This window comes from Ursus arctos, unplaced genomic scaffold (assembly GCF_023065955.2).
Source record: "Ursus arctos isolate Adak ecotype North America unplaced genomic scaffold, UrsArc2.0 scaffold_28, whole genome shotgun sequence".
Taxonomy (NCBI): Eukaryota; Metazoa; Chordata; class Mammalia; order Carnivora; family Ursidae; genus Ursus; species Ursus arctos.
In genome coordinates, this window is record NW_026622963.1 from 37,097,159 (window position 1) to 37,116,869 (window position 19,711).

Sequence of the window (19,711 nt, forward strand, 5' to 3'; positions counted from 1 at the left end):
TATCTTAGAGAAAGAGTACGAGTGGGAGGGGCAGAGGGAGAGGGACAGAGAATCTCAAGCAGACTCTGCACTGAGTGGGGAGCCCGACGCGGGGCTCGATCCCACGACCCTGAGATCATGACCTGCTTAACTGACTGAGCCACCCAGACACCACCATAATATTGGTTTCCTTGAGACAATTTTATTTAATTAATTAATTTATTTATTTGAGAGAAAGAGAGAGAGACAACACAAGCTGGGGGACAGGGAGAGGGAGAAGCAGACCCCCGCTAAGCAGGGAGCCCCATGCGGGACTCCATCCCAGGACCCCAGGATCATGACCTGAGCTGAAGGCAGACACTTAACCAACTGAGCCACCCAGGTGCCCCACTTTGAGAAAATTTTAAAAGACAATGTATACAAAGTGCTTCGGAAATTGAGAGTATGCAGTCGGCACTCCATAAAAGCAACCTTCCATCACCAGCTGTATGCTCTCTGAAAGGGCAGTTGCTGGAAACGGCGCATGCTCCCCAGAGAGGCGCTGCCCCGAGGAGCCAGGACCTTGGGCCTCCCGCCCGCCAGATGGTACTGAGAGTGGACTTCTAGAGGACAGACTGCAGGGGGACGGCAGGGTCCCCGGGGCCCTCCACCTGGCCCCCGGGGGCTGCAGCCCATGCGTGCGTCACAGGCAGGCAGCGGCCAGCAGCACACGGAGCCCCCGCCTCAGGCTCTGGCCTCCTTCGCCGAGCTGAGCGGCGGCCCAGGAGGCTGGCCCACATCCAGCCCAAGTTGGCTGTGTTGCCTAAGATCTTCCAGAGGCTTCAGCTGGAAAAAGTTAGTCCTTGCTTTTCACCATAAAATGGGAGAGAGCGGTCCCGGCTAAGGGAGGAGGCGGCCCTGTCAGCTCGGGGCAGGCCCCAAGGGCATCCCGAGAGCCTGCAGAGGCCGAGATGATGCCTGGCTGGGACCTGACTCCAGCTTCTCCTGGCCTCGGACTCTCTGTGGGTCCCTAGTATTGTATTTCCGGCACCTTGGGGCAGGGATGGGCCTTTAAAACCATTGAGTCCATGGCTTGCCCAGGGTCTCACACTGAAGATGCAAAGCTGGGTCCCGGTTCAACTCAATGTACACATATCACGTATTGAGTTGGAACTAGGAAATTATCAGTATTCGACCATTTTTATCTACAAAAAATAGCAGTTTCCTACAATTCAATCTATCCAGGTCCTCTTAAGTGGACACTGCTGTCCTTGAGTCTGGGCGGTGCTGGCAGAGGGGGCGGGGGGCACACAGCCAAGGAAATGGTGGTTGTCCTCACGGCTGATACTAGCCTCACGCTCCCTGCTCCGTGTGGCCATCTCTTTCCTCTTATTACGAGGTCCACACCATTTGAATTGGGTCAATAGCCTTCTCAGGGTTTCAAAGGCCCCCACATTCTGAGGCTTCCCAAATCTCTGCTGTGAGCCAAGGTCTTGACTCTGTGCTCCAGACCCTGTGTGACCTGCCCTTGCTCAGGACGGCTCTCCTGCAGCCCTGCTGGTTCACTGGGACTCCAGACTCCCAGGCCAACGGATTGGACCAGTGGGTATAACTGACCAAAGCTAGGCTGATGCTTTTTCTCCCGTTCCAGTCCCTCCATATGGCCTGCCTTTCTACCTGCCGGTGAGTCTAGGAGACGCCCCCGGGGCCTTATAGTAAATCCAACCCGATGCCCTTTTCATCATCATCCTGCTAAATTGAGCTCAACTTGGATTCTGTTACTTGACACCAAAAAAGTCATAGTTCTTCAACCCATAAAGGAGTGACCTCACCTTTCTCTTGGAAGGTCTTAAATGGGCATTGGAACATGACACATTCTTCTGTGTTGGTTTCTAGCGTATTCTCAGGGGCTCTCTCATGGGGTTACAGTCCCATCTATCATGGCCAGGACTCTGTGAGGACAGAGGCTGTGACGCCCCCGACTCACTCCGTATCGCAGGGCTGGACAGGAGTGAGTGCAGCGGACTCCTGAAAAACTCATCAAGGTGGCACCATGAGTGTGTGCCTTGGGGACATTTTGCCCCTCAAGTCTTTGGGCACCCACGAGCAGCTGCTCTCGTGTATTCACAATTCATGTTGGAACAAAGACGAGCTGGAAATCAAATAAACAGCGTCCAGACACTCAGCACTGCACACACTTGGTCTTCCCCTCCGGTATTGAAAATGAGATAAGCCCCACCTTGTTTGGCGGTCCTCCAGGGTCCTGGCATAAAAGGGTGAAAGGGAGGGGGCGAGAATACCCCTCGGAGTGTGTTGTGACACGAAGGCAGAGGGGTAAAACCCTTCTGTAAATGGGGACAAAAGTTTTATTTTTTTAAAAACATGTTTCTGTATAAAGGAAGACGATGCCAGAGAAAACGTTTGCAACCTGGGTCAGAACGTTTCCCACGCCATAAAAACAAACTGCCGTCCTCAACCCCAAACTAACACCATGGCTGCTCATAGCTATTATTTAGACCTCGCCAATTTCCCAAAAACACACTGAAAGTAACCACTGATTCCCAGTAGATTCTGAATTGAAATGACACACATTGAGCGCTTCCTACGTGCCAGGCGCTGGGCGATTCACTTACGATCTGGGTTGTTCCTCGCCATAGCCCAGAGATTAGGAGATCTGTCTGAATTTACATAATCAGTAAGTAACACGTCTCTTCCAGGGTCCAAATTGTCAGACTTTCAAGCCATTGCATGTTTTTTCTAGGTGCTTTGCTATTCTCAGAAACTAATAGTCCCTTGGCTGGATCTCAGTAACTCTCAGATTAGTGCCCCTTTCTGCCCAGCAAACGCGGCCCCCTCCCTCTCTTGCTCGTGCCCCCGTCCGTCCACACAGGTGCTCCACCAGTGAGGTCTACCTTCTCATCTTCTCTCCAGTCGTGGACTCCAGCACAGCCTCTACGTTGCCTTGCTGGACGTTCATGTTGGCCTCCTGACCAGTCTTCTGTCTCCAGGCTCTCCCTCCTTCTGACCCGTCCCCTACACCACTGCCCATAACCTTGCTCTCAGATCTTGTACTCCACGCCTTCCCCAAGCCCTTGATGTCTTATGAGGTCCTATGGGAAGTAGCCCCTAGCTGCTGACCTGACCTCACCTCTTGCCGCTCTCTGACCTGACCCCGCCTCAGGCCACCTCGGCCACCAGAAGACTGCCCCCCAGACCCCATGCACTCCTGTTGTCTGTCCCTTTCCTCATGCCGCTCTTTCTGCCTAGAAAGCTCTTTCCAGCATCACTGGCTCAAGAAATCCTGCCACCCTTCCAGGACGACGTACAAGTCTCCTCTTCCCGGAGCCTGTACCGGCTTCCCAAGAGGAATTAATCCCTTTCTTCCTCATTTCCCTTCTCTGTTGAACGCTTGTCTTTGTGCATTATTCTTACTGTCAAAGACGTCGTCGCGTGTCTATCCCACTAGAATGTGAGCTTTAACAGGGCCGCGAACCTTACTGTTTTCACCTCGGTGTCCCTGGTCCAGGGTCTGGCACAGAGGAGGGTTCAGGGAATGCTTGTTGGATGAGTGACAGAATCGACGCACCAAGAGATCAATGGACAAATGACTTATCTTAGCTCCAAAAGGAGCCTCAGCTGAGGAGAGAGTAACCAGCCCACCGGCCCCGGGCCCGCCTCCCTGTCTCCTGCTCTGCCCTGTTCCTGCCTGGTCCTGCCGTGGAGGACTGTGGACCCCACACCGCCCACCTCCTCTCTTCTAGGATCCGGCCCTCCCGCTCCCATGCGATCACGATGGGGCCTCCCATGTGGGTTAGCGCCCCTTCGGGCAGGCCAAGCCGACCGGTCCACAGAACACCTGCTCCAGCCGCGCCGGTGAGCCACCCCCCTGGGGTTTCGGAGTGGGGGCCAGAAATAAAGTTTGAGGACAGTCTTACTGCTACAGTGGGTGTGGTTCCTATAAGGCGACAGCCCCGTCTGCCTCCCTGTTCCCTGTAGCTCTACCCTGGGAGATCCGAAAGCCAATGGGGAGAGAGGAGCAGAGGGAAACAGAGTCAGGGAGGGAAAGTCTTGACCACTGCCGAGCCCCACGTCCAGCTGCCCTGAGGTCAGACCCCCCCACTACTCCCTTTAAAATCTGTCTTTCCATCCTACCCAAGGTTCCCTGAGCCCTCACCCTCTCCTTTTGACTGAAGTGGCTTGGGGTTGGGTTTCTGTCGCTGGCAACCCCGGAGCCCTGACAAGCCGGCAGACCAGGAAGCACATGGGGCTGGGCCTGGCTGAGGCCCCGTGCCGTGGCTCCCACCCCGCCCTCCCTGCACAGGCCACGGTCCACAAAGTCCCTGATAATGTGACTCCTCCTCACCCCACCCTTAGGGCCTGTCCGGGAGGAGTGGAAAGGGCACACCAGTAAGGAAGCTGTCACTCACCCAGTTTCCGTGAACCACCCACTTGGCCAACTCCCGCCGAAGCTTCCCCAGCGCCTCCAGCCCCACCCGTCCCAACGACCCTGACCCCTGACGAGGTTACAGTCTCCCACTCCCTGCCTGCACAACCCCCACTGCTCCCTCTCTCTCCAGCCCGCCCTGCCAAGGGCATCTTCCCTGAACACATCCCCGCTGCAGTCGGTCTGCTCGAAAGGCCCCGGGCCGCCCTGTCCCCACCACCACAGCCTCCCCACTTCGGACAGCTCAGAACGGTGTGCTCCTTGCCCAACTCATCGCGCTCTGTGCCCACTCATTGGCAACGTCGTGGGCCACGCACAGTCCCAGGGAGCCCTCGACCACTCCTGCCTCGTCTCTGCTCACTCAGCGCCCCGCCTGGGAGCCTCTCACACCTACTCATGGACTGCGCTTACTTCTCCATGTTTCCATCCTGCCTCACTTCTGAGAGCTTCCCAATTACCCTCGACACTTTGCTTCTTGATACATTTTCTCGCTCTCTCTCTCCCTGTTGCCCACTCCACTTACCCAAACATGACTTACAAATTAAGAGAACCTTACGTGGCCTCCGTGATCTTCCCCTCCACCCCACTCATGCAGCGTGTGCAGACACTGAGGCAGGACTGGCCCACGGTCTCCCGGGCCCCTGGCAGAGCCGGTTGTGTGAAGGGGTGAGCAGGAAGGAGGGGGTCAGATGACTCAGGGCTTTGCGGCCGGGGTGGAGGGGGCCCCGGGCCAAGGGAATGGGGAGATTTCCCAGCTGGCTGCGTGCCCTGCTGAGTCTGAGATGCTGTTGGCAGCCACACGTGGCTGTGCAGTGGGCAGTTGTGAGGGTGGTTTCGAAGATCAGGAGAGAGATGTAGGGTGTAGACACAGTTTACAGAGGGCCCTGAAGCCATGGGGGCGGGGGTCCGAGCCCCTCAGGAGACACGCGAGCTGTGAAGAGGTCGAGGCCAGAGCCTGGGAGCACGGGACAGATACGGCCGGGGTGACCCTGCCGAGTCCACTTGGGCGCCTCTGAGGAGGCTGCTCCCGTGCTGTAGGGCTGGCCCTGCCCTCAGGGGCCGGGAGACTGCTTCAGGGGACAGCGTCCTGCACCCCTTTCCTCCTCCGCGGCTCCCCTTCCCTGCTGTGTGCAGACTGCACCCTCTGGGCCGGCAAAGCCGTGGGAGCATTTGAAGTCCCCGCCCGATGCGTGTGGGGCTGACAGTCCAGCTGCCAGCATCTGGCCGCCCGCCAGGCCCACCACCTGCTCAGGCAGGTGCCCCACCTTCCCCTGCCGCCAGCGGCTGCCGGCGCGGCCTCTGCTCCCACAGGCTCCGGGCCGCTCGGGCTCTGCGAGGACTCTCCCTCCCTAGGAACACAGAGGGGCGGTTTCCTTCCCTTCCTGCTGATACTTGCTGGAAGATAACCCCAGAGAGGCTCCCCACGAACAGGGCGATGTGAACCGAAGTTCGTCTCTCTCCCGAGAGACGCCAGGCACGGCGCGAGCGCGGGCCGGAGCGGAGGCCCCGGGCGGAGGGCTTGGCACAGAGGCTTTGCCTCCCCACCAGCTGTTCCGGAGCCAGCAGGCCCGTAAATAGGTTACAAGGTGTAGAGCGGGTTGTGTGAGGCCAAGCTGAGGTGTCAGAGCAGGAGGCAGGAGCCGCCGAGGGGCGGCGATCCAGGACCCAAATCTCTCCTCGGCCCTTTCCCAGAAGTGGGGGGTGCGAGAGGCTCCCGCCTGAGGAAGGGGCCGCTGGGGGCCCGGGGCACGGCCAGCGCAGGGACATCCCCACCTCGGCCCTCCCAGACCACGCGGCCTCCTACAGGGCTCTCTCTCTCAGGTTGTTCTTTTGTCCTTCAGACTTTTACGGTTTTCTCTGGGCCATCTCTCTCTTAACGGTCTGAAGGTCACCCTCGTGCGGCCTGCCATGTTGGGAGCACAGCCCTGCAGCCCCCTCGTGGGGATAGAGTCCCCCTTGCCCCGTCAGAGGTGTTCGTGGAGAGGGCACACGGGCTCAAGAGCTGCGAACCGTGGCATCACCACCTCACTGAAAACCACGGAGGGGGTCCCAGCACGAGCGCGTGTCTCCGCAGCTCGCTGTCCATGCCCGCGGCCCCCGCGCCCTCCGGGCCAGGTGAGCAGGCTGACCGGACTCTGGCACGGGCCGGCGGCCACCTGCCTCAGCATCCCATAGCTCTGTAACAGCCTGAGCTAGCCTGTGGCTTTGCCAAGCTGGGAGGGGGGCTCAGAATGGGGCTCCGAGCACACAGGTGAGGACCTGCCTCCTTGAGAGCATTGCCGGCCACTGCCTTCGGTGACCGGCCCCAGCTCTGCCAATCAACGACCCTGGCTGGAGAGGAGGGCAAGAGCTATCTGATGCTGAGTGTCCTGCTCCCGGGGCACAGGGCGTGAGGGGCCTAATCAGCACCCCACAGTGACTCCTTGGCACCCTCCCTGCACGAAGGGGTCCCGAGCTGCTGCCGAGCCCCCAGCAAGCCTTCTGTTGGCTCTCATGGCTTTATGGATGGTTCTCACTCCCATGGAGCCTGAAGTTCACAAGCCCCATTTCCCCAAGCTACCTGAGAACCACCCAGGGCACTGAAACCTGTACAGATTCTTGAGCCCTTTCCTGGAGATCTTGATTCTGTACGTCTGGGCTGGGACCCAGGAATGGATCTTTCTAGAAATGCCCTCGGGGTCCTGATCCCCAGCCAGCAAAGGGAAACCACCTGCAGCTCCCAAGTCTGTGACCAGAACCACCCGGCTCGCTAGGCTTTAACATTTGTGGCCAAGTTCCTGAACCAAGAAATAGGGCTTTGCACTAATGCTCGGGCACTTTCCTTTTCCTTCCAGCCACTGGGTTCTTTCAGATTTCCAGCGTGCCACCCAAACCCTTCCTCAGCCAGGCATCAGAGCCTCCGGCCGGCAAGGCTTTCTCACTTCTGTCCGAATCTCTGGAGAAAGAAATGAGCTGGTCTCCAAGCTGTTGTTTGTCACCAAGCAGCGACTCAGCCCAGCGGTCTGCTCACGGGCAGCCAGGACCGCGTCAGGAAGCCGGGAGCATAGTACATGCCCAGTAAATGTTACTCCGTGTAGTGGTGGTCGTCATTGCATTTGCCAAACTGCTGGTCTCGGAGCCCACGAGCATCCCCACTCCAAGGAGATGAGATCGGACACATCCTGTTTGCACATCGACTCCATCGGCCCAGACGGCCAAGCGCACGGACAGCTGCCCCAGAGGCCCGGGACCTACAACAGTGTCCCGTGTAGGGTGAGGCCCTACACAGCGGTTTTGGAAAACAGTCTGGTGGCTCCTCGGCTGGTTGATCACAGAGTTACCATATGACCCGGCCATTCCACCCCGCGGTACGTGTATGCCCAAGGGAAACGAGAACACGTCCACACACAAACAACAGCTCACACGCGTGTTCACAGAAGCACTATCCGTGACCGCCAAAAAGTGAAACGATGCAGACCCATTGACTGAAGAACGTCTAAATGAAATGTGGCGGCTCCATACCATGGAGTATTACTCAGCCATCAAAAGGAGGGCAGGGCTAGTCAGGGAAGAAGCCAGCCGCAAAGGCCGCTGCTGGGACCCTGTGACACAGCGTGGGACGTGCAGACGGGGCAGGTCCGTGGAGACAGACTCATGGTTGTCGGGGCCAGGGGGCAGGAGAACAAAGGGACTGCTAAGGGGTGGGGTGTCTGGTGTCTAGGGTGACAACAGGGTCTGAACTAGGGAGCGGTGGTGACAGTATTTGCACAGCTCTGTCAATATGCTAGCGTATGTTGTAAACGGATAGGTTTTATGGTATGCAAATTAGATCTCAAGCTGTGAGGAAAAAAAGCCCTGGGCACTGTCCCTTGTCATTGGACAAGTCACTTAGTCGATGTAAAATATAAAACGCCCCGGATGGGAGAGGGCTTGAAGTCACGGGACACCTGTGAGCATGGAATAAACCATCATTAACATAATCAGCTATTATTACCCTAAGAGTAATAAGTCAAAGCCAGGATCACAGCCCTGCCAACAGCACAGCCTGGGGAAGGCTCGCGCTTCTGTTCACGGGCACAGAGGGAGGGGATGATCAGAAAGACACGCGTGGTCCCACACCTAGGAACTAGCTGGATCAAGATGCAAATCTTGATTTGTCTCCCTCCAGAGTCTATCATTCATTCATTCACTCACTGGTCCAGCACGGAGCCAGGCACCGGGGAATCGATAGTCAACAAATCCGCGGTGCCCCCGGCCTCTTGAAATTCACAATCTGCCCGTCCGCCAACACATATCAAACAGTCATAAACCAGATGCATGTTTACAAGCGATACCACGAGTTACGTGACGTGAGAATGCGGGATCTAGGAGAGTATAACAGGGGACGTGGATGCAGGCTGGCCAGGGTGGACCGGGAAAGGTTTGGGGTATTCAGATGGCTGCGAGATGCGTGTGACATGCCCAGGGGAAGAGGGAGCACTCCTGGCCGGCGGGGAGACTGGGTGAGCACACATGCAGGTCACACTCTCACCGTGTGCCTGAGTTTATGGGCGTGGGGGAAGGTGTCCAGCCAGAAACTCCAGAAACTCGCCGGGACCGATGCAGCGACTGGGTTGGACAAGCTGTTCCATGACTGTCCTTTCTGAGTGTCTGTCCTTCCCTCTTGCAGCTGCTCGGGCCCGAAGCTCATGGTGTGCGTGGGCACTTAGACTGGTGTGGGTGGGAAAGGAAGCACCCGTCCCTCATCCTCCAGGAGAAGTTTCGGGGTGGAGTGGGTGTAGCGGAGGGCACGCCCGCTGAGATGGAGTCACACTGAGGTGTAGCCGCGGTGCGTTAAGGAGCTCACCGAGCTCTGCATGGGGGAGGCGGGAAGGGCGGGCCCTGGAATGTCTGCTGGGGGCCACAGTCGTCACGTGCCTCCACGTGAGATTCCAGGGTCCCAGCCCTCTTTCGCCCATTTTCCCGGGTCTAATCCAGCCACCTGCTGACTTGGTCTGCTGAGGACAGTACGATCTATAGCCCGGTGACGGCTCGCCTGCCCCAGCCCAAGCCCCAGCCAGAGTCACCGTGGAACTGTTAAAGCTTGGAATGAGCGCTGTCCCGGACCCACTGACCACAGTCTGCTCATGGGAATGTCCCGCTCAAACACCTGTCCTTCCTGGACGGTGACCAGGGGACGAGGCGAGAGGAGGACACCAGAAAACCAGGACAAAGAGGCGGTGAAGACTGGAATTCCCACTTTACTCCTCACGTATCACTCACTGACGGGTTTTCTTTAATGCCACGTAGCACGAGAGCTACTTAATATATTTCTTAAGAGCGTTCCTTTTCAAATACACGCTTCACCCTTCAACACATAATTGTCAAATCACTGATCACTACCAAAAAATGTTAAGTTTATCCATTTATCACTTTAAAACCGTTTCACGGATCATTCATATTTAGGGACGCTGCAGGCCAGCTGACTTAAAGAGGAAGCAAGTGTTGGGCATGGTGTGGGCCTTGGGCCTGCCCTCCAGGACAGCTGGGTCTGGGGCCCCCCTGCTCCCCGCCCCCCGCCACCCCCCCCCCCGAGGCCAGCCCCGCCCGGCTTGGCTCCCGCTCCTCCCCCAGCCTCTCTGTGTTTCTGGATCATCTCAGTCATTCTGTGCTGCCCACTGTCCCTGGCACGTTCCTGGGAGGAGGTGGGCCCTGAAGGGGAGGTGGGGCACAGGAAGTGAGGGGCAGCCCCATGTGGCCCGGGCGCCAGCCCGCCGTGGAGCAGCTGCTCAGGTCCGACCGGCTTAGGGAGCCCTAAGTGAAAGGAGCAGACATTCCTCTCTGGGCTGCCTCAGCCCTGAGTCATGCGGGGGTGGCCACCCCGAAATCCCAGAGCAGTCACCTGGCTGACTGTGCACGAGGGTCCACAGCTGTTTCCACCCCTGCGGCCCCCTCGTCCTGGCATTCGGCTTAGCTTAACAGCCCCTGCTTCTGGCCGGAGCTTCGCTGCCTCTTCTCTCCAGGACACGCCGAGCCACCAGGCAGGGGCACAGGCAGCTGCAGGAAGGGGACAGGCAGAGGTGGGGGGCACAAGCAGGAAGTCCACGCCTACTGACCAGCTGCTCTGGGGGCTGGCTGAGTGCTTGCGGGGCGGAGAGCCTGGGGGTCCTGGCTTTCCTGCAAGGTGAGTGTGCCAGGCCAGCTTCCCCAAGCACAGTCCCCTGGGACCGAGGGGCAGTTAGACAAAGAGCGGGCTGTGCTCTCAGCTGTTCTACCCCTAATTCACTGGGAGGCCTCGGGCCATGATGCCTCCCTGCCTCAGTTTCCCCATCTGGAAAATAAGGAGAGGTCTCCTACTTTCCCGGGTGCCACACCGCCACGATCCCAGCTTTCTCCTTAGTGAGTGGCAGGCCTCGCTCCTGACCCCAGGCCCGGCTACCAGCTGAGCGAGCACCCAAACTTGTCAACACCCAGCCTTCCCACCATGCTCTGGCTGCACCCGCCCGCACCACCAGCCCAGAACGGTCATCCCCCTCAGCCACCTGTCCATATGCAGGCGATCAGAGCCCACCCGAGGCAGACGCCCCTGACTGTAAATCCACAGCAGCTAAATGGTGCTCAATAAACGGTATTCGGACAAGCGCCTGACACGGTGGGAAGGGGGCTCTTGAGTCAGACTCGCTCTAAGCGCTAGCTGCAGACCTTGGACCAGTCGGTCACCTAACACGTCTGACCCCCAACACAGTCACCCGAACGCCAGGCCATCACGGAGCCTACCCCATAGGGCCGTCGTGAAGACTGAGTGGAGACATGCCGCGTGCGCCTGGCGCATAGTTGGTTCACTATCATCACATACAGATGGCGCTACCTAATGTCCAGCCGCCATTGCAAAGGTCACTTTGCACCGTCTCGCCGCACTAGCAAAGCTTCTCCGCGCTCGGTCCCAGCTGGGGGCATCCACCAATCACCTACACGGGCCCGCGGGCTCCTCCCAGCTCTTCCCATAGCCGGGAATCTGGCCTCGCTGGCAGCCCGTATCCCACCTCCGTCCCACCCTGGCTCTACGGTTCTCAGGAATCCACCTGTTCTCCATTCCTGTCTCCACCCCCCGACCCCCCTCTCAGGCCTCACCCAGGGTCACCCGCCCCGGCCCCCCCAGTACCGCGGGCTTCCCTGCGCCCCCACCCTTGCAGCAATCTGCTGCCTCCCTGGCTATCGGCGCCCCGAGAGCGCGGAACAAGTCTTGGAGCTCGGTCAGTGTTTGCTGACTGATGAATCGGCGAACCCAGGAGACCAGAGGAAAGGTCCTGGTGGGAGGGCGGAGGCCGGGTAGACAGGCAGGCGTGAGAGGCCACTCTGTGCGTAATCCATTCCCCTTGGAACCACCATGGTTTGTTTAAACGAGAAATGGAAATAACATCTTTCAAACAGGTACGGATGGAATCCAGCTTCCTGCTGTTCCAAGGGTGTGTTTGGCAGTTGGGTGTTGAGAACCCGGTGCTGCCGCTTCTGCTCCCAACGCAACCGCAGAGGAAACGGCGATGCACTGCTACCGACCAGCCCCCACTGCTCACCAGGTACCGTGCTAGGCCCTCACTCGGCGTCCTCGGATGCCATCTCCCCAGGAAGGAATTACTATCCCCGCTTCACAGATGAGACGGGACAGTCGTGGGAAGACGGGCAACTGTCTCAAGGTCACGTGGCTAGTTTGCGGGGCAGCTGTGAGTTGAACCCAGATCCGTCTGCTCCTAAAGCATGTGCTTTGCTGCCGATGCTGTGCTGGCGTTAATTCCCACCAATATGGCCAACCTCCCTGACTGGGCGGCCACCAGCCTCCCAGCCCTGCCACTGGCCAGAACCGCCCAGAGAGAGGGCACTGCTGGCCCCCAGGACCTGTGAGGGAGGAAGCCGAGGACAGAGAAGGGAAGGGGTGGGAAGAAGAGCCTCATCGTGGCCAGACCTCATGACCTAAACCAGCAGAATGAGGTCAGGCCAGGTGTGACTGGAACTGCCTGAGAGAGAAATGGGGTCCGGGTGCTGGAAGTCAGACCCCGCTCCTCCTGCCTGTATATTTGCACCAAGGTGGCAGACGAGCACCAAAAACATTGAAGAGTTTCTGCCCGTTTTGGAGACTGGGAGGAGGATTATGCCCTTCTTGCCTGGAACCTTCTCTCCAGCCCACCTGCACCCCTGCTGGCACGGGGGACCGTTGCCCAGGGGGCCGAGGATTCTGAAGGCCGAGAGCAGAGGTTATAAATTTGCAGCCTGGAAACCCGTCTGGCCTGCAAAGCATTTTTAAGTGTGTCAAAAATTGAGAAATTTCACACAAATATCTGGATTTCCAATGTTGTTGGAAAACCTAAAGGTCGGCACCCAGGTCCCAATCCCCACATGGCAACCACCAGCCGGAGCCGAGCTGCAGCGGCCCCTTCACGCTGGACACGGTCTCCCCGCGACACGAGGAGGAGGAAAGGGGCTCCCCAGTGACCCCCGGCCATGGCCCCCTGCTCTAGGAGAGCAAAAGCCGTCTTCCTCCACTTGGGGCTGGTGAGGACAGAGAGCCGCTTTGTCGGCCGGTGAAGCTGGGGCAGGGTGACCACACAGCGGGGAACCGGGCGGACTCCAGCCTGCCCGTCCCTTGACCACCGGACTCAGCCCCCTCCAGGAAGCCTGCTGGTATTTCTACGTAACATGAAACATCTCTGGCTTCCTGGCCCGGCCCCCTAGGGCTCCCTCTCCGGTGGCCCCCACCCCCAGGCTGGCCCGGCCGGGGCACCCGGGCAAAGACTGAGGCGCTGCAGGGCCCAGGGCCGCCCCTGTGCCTCTGGCTGGCGCCCCCAACAATCCCGGCAGTGTGGCCCGTGCAGCTCCCTGCGGCTCCGGCCTGTTTACCTCCTGGGCTGCGCTGCGGAAGCCAGGCCATGTCCCAACCACCAGGCACGTACTTCATTCCAACTTCAAGGAGCTTCCAGAAAACTCAAACAAATATGTGGACAGATAGTCTTGCCACGGTCCTGGAGGCAGCCTGGTGGGGGGGGGGCGGTGACACAGATGGCAGGCCCGGCAGGGTCGGGCCCGGCTGCTCAGAGGGACCCCAGGGTGCCCCCAGCCCTGGAGCCCCTCCATTCACCGTCCTGACCCCCTACTCACTCAGGGGAACGGAAGCGGGTGGGTCATCTCTGCTCCTGCTCTGTGGCCCTGGCCTCCCCGGGGTCACACTCCCAGATCCCACCTGCCCTTCTGGGCCCCTTGGGAAAGGCCAGGCTCTGGGGCTGGGGGAGCTCTGCCCCCTCTGAACTTTGAATGCCCCTTTCCACCTTCCCCCTTCTATCCGAATTGGGTGTTCTGATTTCCTCTTCCCTGGTGGCCCGGGGGGCCCCAGGCTCCACCGGTGCAGACCCCACCCTTACCAGCTGTGTGAACTCAGACCCACCACTTCCCGTCTTTCTGTGGTTCTGTTTCCTGAGCTGTGGGATGGGGCTCACGGCTTTGTCCCTGCAGGGCTGACGCAAGGACTAATGCCTCGGACCCACTGCAGCCGCATACGTGTCGGCTGAGTCAAAGGCCTGCCGGTGGGGAGGGCAGGGGTGAGGCGCCACACCCAGGCAGCTCTGCCCCACGGCTATACGGTGTGCAGGGAGGCGGGAGACCCGAGGCCAGGACCCTTCCCCTGTCCCCCGCCTGCAAGGGGCCCCCGGACGAGTTTCCGGTACAGCCTGTGTGGGGCCTTGAAAACCCCGGGGACCAGCCTACCACGCAGACTAGGGGGCGGCGGGGGCCATGAAGATCCACACAGCGTGGCTCCCCCGGCCGTGTCCCCCCGCAGCACAGCCTAACCCTTTGCTCGAGGTCACCCTTCTGCGGCCCGGAGGCTGGGGTCTGGCCCGCCCCACTCGAGGGTGTTGACCCCTGCAGGCCCGGTGGGGGGCAGGGGTGCAGAGGGGCAGGGAGCCGGCGGGCAGCCTGGCACGTGACTGTCCCAGACGCTCACGGCCTCTGCTCCACACCTGGCTCCCCACTTGGGACAAACGTCCCTCGTCTGTGTCCTTCATTCGTGCTCAGGTCTAGAGTGCAGTGGAGACACACACACGCACATACACAGGAGCACACCCACTCACACGCATGCACATACATGCACACACGCCGACACACGCATGCACACGCGCGGGGCCCTGGCTCCTGACCTGGCGCTGGGAATGCGGTCCCTGCTGACTGCAGAGAAGCAGTATCCGGCCTCCGGGCTGGGGCACCGCTTACCTCCGAGAGTGTGGCTGACCCCTGCTCCCTCAGGCCCCCAGCTGCTTTCCCTCCTCTCCTACGAGCCTCCAAAGCCCCAACCCCCCTCCATCACTTCCATTCTGTCCCCTTTCAGAGGGCCCAGCTACAAGCCAAGAAGCTTCAGGGCAGCCCCAGCTCCCGAGTGCCGGGTACTGTTGACCCCGGTGCAGAGTACCCTCGACCGGAGCTCCCCGACACCGAGGCACCAAACACGCACAGAGCACTTGGGATGCGCAGGGAGAGCAGGGTAGGAGTGGGGAGCACGTGTGCCGGAGCCAGGCAGGCCCGGGATCGACACTCACCCTGTCCCCTCCTAGCCGAGTCCCTGAGCGCCATTGCCCAGCACATTCGAGCCTCGGTGTCCTCCTCTGTAAAATGGGAATTCGCACCTCACCTCCAAAGAGATAACACACAAGCACTCTGAATTCGAAGAGCTACATAAATATTGGTTGCCACCGAAGAGAGGCCTTTGGGGCATGTCCTAGGAACAAGGACAGGGCATGTGGGGGTTCTGCCCTACGGGGCCTACCGACCCATGAGGTGGGCGAGAATCACAGAAAAATGCCCAAGAGAAAGCACCACTTAGAGGAACCAGGTGATGTGCCCGGGGAAGCCATTCCTGCCAAGACACCTGGGCCTGCGGGGAGGTAGTGCTGCAGCTGGCCTCGAGCGGAGGCAGGGCTGGGGTGAGCAGAGGGGCAGGGCTGGGGCGAGCAGAGGGGCAGGGGCCCGGAGCCGCAGAGCAGAGATGGTGGCCAGCCACAGCACAGAGGACACGAGCTGGGCCAGTGGGAGGAGACAGAGCGTAGAGCCTGGCGGGAGAAGGGGGGTCTCGGTGAAGAAGGCTGCAGAGATGGCATGCCCGGACAGAGAGCACAGAGAAGGGCGCTGAGGGACCTCCATGAGCACGGGGCAGTCTTCAGGGTGCAAGGTGAGCCCTCGCAGTGGAGTGGGGCCCCGTGAACAGCTCTGTGTCTACCGGGAGCTTAGCCGGGGCAGCTCGGCTCCTGCCAGCTGGTGTCTTGAATGAAATGAAATGAGCACTAATAACGTCCCAAAATAAATGCAAGAATGCTTGGTTTAGATGCTCCAAAATACCCAGGCGCTTCCTCCTGGGGGAGGGCAGGTGGGGAAGGAGGAAAACATCGTCGGACAGTATCTGGCACAAGAGTTCCAGAAAACCAGTGGCAAGTCCTTGGAGGCAAGATGCACACCAGCTCAGCTGCGATGTGAGCTCTGGCCCTGGGTCTGAGCTTTGGCTGGATGGCCCCGGGCAGCCCCGACCTTCCTTGGCTCCAGGGGCCTCTCGGGGGCCGGTGTGAGGACGGCGTGGGTAAAGCACTCCGTCCCAGGCTGCCCGAGAGAAACGCTGCTCTTCTGGGTCTCGACGCTTGAAATGGACCTTCCATAGGCGCCCAGGGAACCCTCTGCTCGCCTGGTTCTTCACCATGTGACTCACTATCCACACCCTTCCCATCTCTCTCCAAGCATTTCATTGGCACCCTGTCTGTCTGTCTGTCTGTCTGCCACACTTGACTCTGGTGCAGCCACACTCCACCCTGGTCCACAGCTTCTCAGAGTCCTGGTCAAAGCCCTGCTGCTTCTGGAAGGCAGTCCTGCTGGGTGGCACAGGTGCCTGAAGGATCCCCAAGGATCCAAGCCCCACTTTGGGATGTTAGCAACCTCACTGAGTCTTGGGCTCTGAGACCCAGCAAGGGCCAAACACATCCCTGAGACCACACACAGCTGAGGACTGCAGACCGAAGGGGACCGCTGGGTCTGTCCCCAGGTCAGGGAGGCTGATTCCTGGGCCAGCCCTGGAGGCTGGGAGCTGCGGGCTGGACAGAGACTAGAAATGACCTTTCTTGACTAGGGCTCGATGCAGCCAGGGATCAGAAAGTTTTCTGGGGCTGTTCTGCTTGGTCCTTACAATACCACGCCGTTATTCTGACTTGTTGTAAAATTAGTATTTAGAATTCTCTACAGCCGTGGTCCTGGTAACTGCCCTTTGTTGAAAACCGTGTTGGCTGGAAAATGAAAATCTGTGTGTGGAAGCTGACCCCAGACCAAATTGCTCTGGGTGACGCAGCTGGGAGGTCTTTGGGTTTGCTGGGGACGACACAGGATGCCCAGGCCGGGAAAGGAAAGAGAAAGGACCTGGGAGGGCTGGACACTGAGGACACAGGAATGATGGCACACGGACATGCTGGAGAATGGTTTTCAAGCTGTTTTGTACGAAGTGGGCCATCAAATCTTCTTCTTCATAAAACTTTTGGAAAATTTCTGCCATGCTCGCTAATGCTTTGGGGAAATGTGGATAAAAAAGGACAACCTGCAGGGATAGCTGGTGGTTGGTGAAAGCAATTTTTTTTTTTAAATCACTGCCTTAATTTCCCGTAGAGAAAGGCCTTTTCCTGCTCCCCAAATACCAACACCAGCCCCGAAAAGCGGCTTTTTCTCTCTTAGAGAAGCAAAACTCAAGGCTGAACTAAGCTCCGTGTATTTAACTCTTGGGTTTGGGAGACAGAAGGCTGTTCCAGCATTGTGGGGCCAGGAAAATACACCAGCAGTGGAGAGAACGGAGAAGTTTTCCAACTCTTTTTGGTTTAAAAAGAAAAATAGAGAAACAATATGAAAAATCACTTCTCTCTCTTCTCTAAATATATCAAGTATGAGCCTCCCTTTTTGAGCAAACCAAGTTACAGATGACCTGTTTTGACGTTTCCCAACCAACGAAGGGACTTCACATTTTAAAAGGACACTTAAAAATAAGCATGTCGATATTTCCGTTTTCACCTAAAGTTTATTATGTTTTTTGAAAAAAACTCCGTATTTCCAGATGGGGCAAGGCTCTGCTCTGTCTAGACTAGTGCTGGCCAACAGTGAGGCGGAGAGGAAGAGAGGAGGACAAGGAAGGTCATGGTGGGGTGCAGCACATGCCCCAGGGTCCCTAAGGAAGGGGGATCCTACAGAAATCCAGGGTGTCCACCAATCCTGGAAACGCAGGGGAACGTATGCAATGTCTGCACAGACATCTTCAACGTAGAAAATTACAGTAATGTCATCTGTTTCCAGGCTTGCGGACGCCCTGTAGATTGCACCACCCGGAGACAGGCTGGGGGTTCCACACACCCGAGATAAACTGGACGCTTCTATGGGCCAGAAAAGCACGGGCTGGGAGGGTGAGGGTGGCCATGCAGGGCGCTGACCTATGCCCCCGGACCAGGACCTGACGAATGTCACGGCTGAGCAAATATTGATGGCGCCCCCATGCTGTCTGTGCGTGGGCTAGGCGTCAGTGGGATGAGGGACTCGCCCTTCTCTGCCGAGAAGGTCCTACTTGTTCTTCAGGACTTTGCACCAGTCCATGTTCTCCATGAAGCCTCCCTGATTCCACCCCCCCACCCGGTCCAGTGGTTCATGCCGCTCTCTGAGCCCATCTGTATCGCCAGCTGTGCCACAGGTCCTAGCGTTGTCTCTGCGTGCTGGTGAGCTCTTTGCGGGCAGCATGGGGCCTTGAGTCTTACTCTCTAGTCCAGGAGCCCAGCACAGGCACTGGCCTCTCAAAGGACCCCAGAACATGATGGGCGAACAAAGGAGTGAGTGAGGGGATGTTCAGCACAGGTCCCGTCCCGGGCCCTACTGAAGGAGGCAGCCTGGAACACTACCGGCCCCTCTACAGGGTGAGAAACATAACGACGGATGGTGTGATGAGAAGGCCAAGGGACAGAGAGGAAAAAGCAATGCATCCCCCCAAAAAGATGGAGGTGCTCAAGGAACGCTTGCTCTGGGCCTTGAAATACAAGTAGAACTTTACCAGGGAGTCCCCTGTGACACGGGACATTCCAGGCAGGGGGCACCGTAGGTACGAAGGCCTGGTGAATCGGGGTAACTTAGGGTAGCTTTGCAAGACTGAAGGGAAGTGACGTAGACAGGGTAAGGTTGGGGAGAAGAGGGGGGCGCTGTGGCTAACCCCACTGAATGCCCCGCGAGGAAATCTGTTTGCTGTCTTTCTCTCTCTAGTAAGGATTCAAAATATTTCTTGGTCCAAGAAACATAATCTTTGAAAATGCAAATAGATCCCTAATTTTGAAAAATAAAAACACTTCAGGATGATAAGAAGCCACACACACACACACACACACACACACACACACACACACACACACACACGGTTTACTTTAAACCAACGCTGCAGAAACCCGTTGCGTCTGACACGGTAACTCACGGGCAGCGTAGATCAAAGGGAGAATTAGTCATGACCGTGACTGTAATAATATAAGTTCACGCCCGTGCAAATGTTGCTAAATGTGGAAAGGGCAAGGTTTCTGAGCCTGATCTTGCAACACAGAAGCAGGCCGGCGTGGCCACGCGTTTCCTGCACGCCACGTGCCAGGCATCCGCCGTCGCGCCTGCGAACACATTCCTGCCCCTTGGGCCGGACCCGGTGGCGCTGCACACGGGAGCCGTGTGAGCGACAGGAGATGGGAAGTGTTCGCGACAGGTTCCTGCTATCTCTGTCCGGCCCTCGCTGTCACCCCACGTCCAAATCCGCCGTTCTGAGGGGCGGCAGAGGGCGGGGGAAGGAATTTGGCACTGCCGCGCTTCAAAGAGCCCTGTGGCCAGCAGCTGCACCTGGAGACCCTCTGAGAGCAGGGACAGCGGGCTGTGACAGGGGCCGGCCCGGGGACACCCGACCCTCACCGTCATGCTCTCCTACCGTGAAACCCTCTGGCGTCCTGAACTGGGTCCCTGTAAAGAGACAGACAGCAGGGAGCTGGGAAAGCCAGACACTCTGGCCGAACTGGGAGTCGTCAGTGTATGGAGTGCCCGCCGGCCCCTCTGTCCATCGGCTCCTGCTGGGACCCCAGCTCAGAGAAGTCGGGGTCCCCCACCCTCTGCCTGCCACGTGATCCTGGAAGTGCCACGCTCAGTCCAGGCCTCCACTTCCTTGTCCCCGAGATCCTGCGTCGCTGCCCCACAGTCCCGTGCCCCGCAGGAGACTCGCGGGATGGATGGCTTGGGAAACGCTGTGGCCACTGAACCCACGGTGCTTCCTGCGTTGCATTGCCA

The 19,711-nt window shown here is 58.5% G+C and overlaps 1 protein-coding gene across 2 annotated transcripts in view; it reads right to left on the bottom strand.

The window, feature by feature from the left end:
- CEMIP (cell migration inducing hyaluronidase 1) overlaps positions 1-19,711 on the bottom strand; it is a 134,270-nt gene that overhangs the window by 72,144 nt on the left and 42,415 nt on the right. The gene's annotated exons all lie outside the window — the stretch shown is intronic.